We start from the raw sequence: 4,416 nt of genomic DNA, 5'->3' as shown, positions 1-4,416 counted from the left end.
AGTTTCCAGATCCTCTCCAGCTCACAGGAGTCTGCTGAACTCCCCCTTGCAGGAGTCACATTGGGTCTAGGTACCCACAAATTAAAAATAAAATAACGTTCCCAAATATTTTGGTGAAAAGAGAAACTTTCCGTTTTATGAGATATTATTTTTGTCTTCCATCTGTAGTCAAAGTAAAACAAAATATTAAGGCCTAATACCATTTTATTTCAACTGTTTAACTTTGCCCCTGAACTTTTAGATAAACATTTACCAAATGGATGAACGGGTGGTTTTGAATTTTTGAAACATAGTAAACATTTTCCTATTTAATAATCTATCCAGTTTCTATAAACTGTATCAATTTATTAGATGTTTTAACTTCTTTTAAGGTTGAGTAAAGTTTAAGGCTCATGTAGAACACTTTTTTAAGGATCAGTTTATATTCTTTTCTTTCCCCCTCTTGTCTCAAAAATGGTCATAAGCGCCCTCTCAGCGTTATGTTTCCCAGGTTAGGCAGTGGCGGGGGGGGGGGGGGGGGGGGGGGTTGGGGGGGGCTTTTGAGTCCTTAGAGAATCAAACATCCTTGGGCCAGGACCTGCAAACCTTGAAATCAAGTGTGTCCTGCGCCTGCTTGGGATGGTCAAGTTTCTTCCTGCTCCCTCTCCCCCCTCCCCAGTCCCTCCCTCTCCCCCTCTCCCCTCTCCCTTCCCCCCTCCCCCTCTCCCCACCTCTCCCACCTGATCCTTCCTTCTTCCTCCTTCTCCCTCCTTCTCCCCCTCTCCCCCTCCCCCCTCTCCCCTCTCTCTCCCTCTCCCCCTTCTCCCCCTCCCTCTCCCTCTCCCCCTTCTCCCCCCTCCCTCTCCCCCTTCTCCCTCCTTCTCCCCTCCCTTTCCCTCCCTGCCTCTCCCTCCCTCTCCCTCCCTGTCCCCCTCCCCATCCCTCCCTCTCTCCCTCTCTCCCTCTCTCCCTCTCTCTCACTTGTGGGCTGGATCCGGAGGTGGGGATGGCCCTGCAGTTACCTTTCAGGCCACGAGGTGCTGCTTAGTGTGTGCCAGAAATACCTGCCAAATTGGCATTCGGTTTCTGCTCATCAGGAAATTTATGTATCTAGGGGACTTGCCGCCACACCGGAAAGTGGGTGGACAGGATTCCGGGCTCCAGGCCGGCCAGCGGGAACAGGTTCTTCCTGAATGGCGAGGCTCTGCCTGGCCTCCCCGGTCTGTCCGTGTGCCCTGGGAGCGCCTGGCATACGCTTCCCGGGCAAGCCGGACGTGCTTTCTTCCTGAGCCACGGCTGTCTTTCAGGGCAGCGACTCCCGGCGACGGCCTTGGACTCTGGTGGATTACGTTGGGAGTTTCCCGTGACACCTGGGTAGGTGAAGACTCAAGGTCCTTTAGTGCCAGAAGTTCAGCTCCTCGGGGTGGGAAGTGGCTCCCGGGGCCAGCGCCCCGCACCTCCCCCTGCTTTCCTCCACCCTGGGCACGGCCAGGACAGTTTGCAACAGGGCTTGAGCAAGCCACTGCACCTCTCTTGACCTTGGTTTTTCCCCTCTGTCAAATGGGGTTAGTCATAAGCCCTGCCTCAAAGGGCTCCAGGGAAGATGAGCCAGAAACAACCACGGGAAGCACGGTGGACGGAACGGCACTTCACCCGGTCTCCTTCCAGCTCCACAGCGGAGGTCTTTTTAAATAAGACAGAACAGATCTTTATTTTCTTTTTTTAGATAGTTTTGGTGTAAGCTTCAGGGAGCCCCATTTACTATGCAGAGTTGGTGAAATCTAGACCTTGAAATCAGAGTACTTTCTGTCTTGGGCCACTGTACCTAAAAGCATGACTTCTCAAACGCTTATTACGAGTAGCAATTGTAGGCCTGTATAGGAGCACTTAAGATGGATTTTAAAAAAGATTCCTCCTGAATTTACCTCACTAGATAAATGCTGGAAGGTAATGGTAAGGATATGTAGTCCAGGAGATGGATAGATGGATGGATGGACAGACGGATGAATGGATGGCGGATGGGGGATGGGTAGATGTTTGGACAAATGGATGGGTGGATGACCAAAGATGGGTGGGTGGACAGATGGGTGAGTGGGTGGGTGGACGGATGATGGATGGGTGGATGGACAGATGGATGGATGAGTGGATGGTCGGGTGGATGGATGAGTGGATGGAGGGGTGGATGTGGGTGGAGGGATGAGCGAGCAATACCGCCTCCCACTCTCCCACGAGTGCATGCTCTACCTTTGTTTTAAGCACCAGCTGAGGCGCCCTGGGCTGTCTGAGGCATGAGCCCTCAGCCCTGAAGGTGCCCTGCCATCTAGGAGCGCCCTTGCTTGTTGCCTGGAATTTCCCTCCCAACCCGGTCCCTTGACCTGGAGACCCCATATCCTCCTCAGGGCGCACGGTGCAGCAGGACGAAGTGGCACCATCCCCCCGCCCGGCAGCCATGGTGGCTCGGCCGTTCCTGTGCCTGTTGCAGGTGAGGTCTGGATTGGGAAGACTGTTGGCACAGAAGCACCGGGAAACCCGGCGGCATCCCCGGGCTCCCCCGCCCCGGGGGCGGCTCCAGCTGGAGGGCCAGTGGCCACCCCTCCCGCTCCGCGCTTGGCTTGCCCTTCGTCAGCCGCCAGCCCAGCTCCATGCCGCCTCCTCTCCAGAGCCTTCTCCAGCTCTCCCCACCCTTGGTGCTTCTCCCCTTTCTCTGAGGACCTCAGTTCCCCGCCCACCAGGCACAAGGCGTCGGGCGCCCGCACCTGCCCCTTGCCTGGGCCCTGGGCCCCCCGCCCCCCGCCTGGGGCCCTGCCTCTCCTCGAAGGGGCTGCCTCCCCCTTCTGCACTTTGTCTTCTCTGGCACAAAGAACAGTTTATGGACCAGGGCTTAAGTTTCCCCTGCCACGGGGTCACAGCTCGGTCTTCCTGCAAGAGCGTTACCTGTGGGACATAGAAAGGACGTGCTATCTGAAGGTAGGACACCTGCCTTTGAGTCCTCATGGCCATTCACTGGCCACGTGACCTCGGGCAGGCTTGTTGGCAGCTCCCTCCTCAAGTCCCCATCAGTAAAAGGTGGCGAATAGCAGGATTGTTGGGAGAAGCCAAAAGAGGATGTCTTTGAAAGTTCCTGGGAAATGTGTTAGGTGCTAACCGACACCGGCATGGACTGGCCGTGTCTGAGCCCCAAGAACTTGCTTGCTGCCCGGTGCAGGGGGGGACGGGTTTATTGAAACAGAGCAGACACTTATCAGTGTGCACACACCACGAGTTCACAGCTTAGTGACGTTTTACAAAATGAACACATCTGATAATTACTACCCAAATCAAGCTAGAGAACACTATCTGCCCCCCAACAAGCCCCCTGTGTGGCACCCGCTCCCCACCCAGTCGTTTTTCCCCACTCATCGCTGTGCTGTTTCTGAACGCACTGGAATCTGGCCTCTTTTGTTCAACATTATTCCCAAGAAATCCATCCATGTTTTTGCACAGAGCAGGCATTTGTTCGTTCTCTAGAGTATTCCATTGTATAAATATACAGCATCCTCCTGTTGCTGGGCATTTGGGCTGTTTCCTGTTCAGAGTAATGATGAAAACGCGGCTGTGAACAGTCTTGAGCTTGGCTTTTAGAAAACATCTGCACACACTTCTGCTCGCTTTCTACCTAGAGTGGAACTGCTGGGTAGGGACATGGTTATGTTTGGCTTCTGAAGTCAGTTTTCTCGAGTGGCTGCACCAATCAAAACTTAGGTCAGCAGTGCATGGTTTTCCAGCAACTGTGTGTGAAAGGTAAGCTCACGTCAACTTGGCTGGGTAGTGGTGAACAGTTGTTTGGTCACACAAGCCATGGCCTGAGTGTTACTGTGAGAGTATTTCATGGTTTAAATCATCAGTCAGGTAACTGCATCTACGGTCGCTGACTTCTACAATCAACAGAGGAGACGGCCCTCAGCTGTAAGCGGCATCTCACCCGATCCATCGAAGGCCTGAAAGACAGCACGAATAATTTCCATCTCTGCCCGAGCCAGCTTCTCCTGGGGAATTCATCGAAACATTCATCAGAGTTCCCAATTTGCAGCCTGCCCTAAGGAATGTGGACTTGCCAAGCCCTGCAGTTGCACGAGCCAATTCCTACAATAAATCCCATAATCTGTCAGTTCTGTTTCTCTGGAGAACTCTGACTAATACATATTTCAGTAGTGGAAAGTGGGGTGCTGCTATTACAAATAACTTAAAAATGTGGAAATGGCTTTGGAATTGGGTAATGGGAAGAGGCTGGAAGAATTGTGAGGCTCTTGATAGAAAAGCCTAGATGGCGTTGGAGAGACTTTTGGTAGAACTGGGGATACTAAAGATCCTTCCAGTGAGACCTTAGAAGGAAATGATGAATGTATTAGGAAATTGGAAGCAAGACTCTCCGCTATAAAGTGGCAGAGACCTTGGCAA

The 4,416-nt window shown here is 52.8% G+C and overlaps 1 long non-coding RNA gene across 1 annotated transcript; it reads left to right on the top strand.

The window, feature by feature from the left end:
* The first annotated feature begins 1,018 nt into the window (after positions 1-1,018).
* Positions 1,019-4,126, top strand: LOC139439783 (uncharacterized). Its single transcript, XR_011649845.1, has 3 exons — positions 1,019-1,353; positions 2,379-2,461; positions 3,864-4,126. It is a non-coding gene; the product is annotated as an uncharacterized lncRNA (long non-coding RNA).
* Positions 4,127-4,416: the final 290 nt, after the last annotated feature.

The sequence above is a fragment of the Dasypus novemcinctus genome, chromosome 10 (genome assembly GCF_030445035.2).
Source record: "Dasypus novemcinctus isolate mDasNov1 chromosome 10, mDasNov1.1.hap2, whole genome shotgun sequence".
Classification (NCBI taxonomy): domain Eukaryota; kingdom Metazoa; phylum Chordata; class Mammalia; order Cingulata; family Dasypodidae; genus Dasypus; species Dasypus novemcinctus.
Note: the sequence above shows the minus strand (reverse complement) of the source record. Positions and strands in the feature narration are given on the sequence as shown.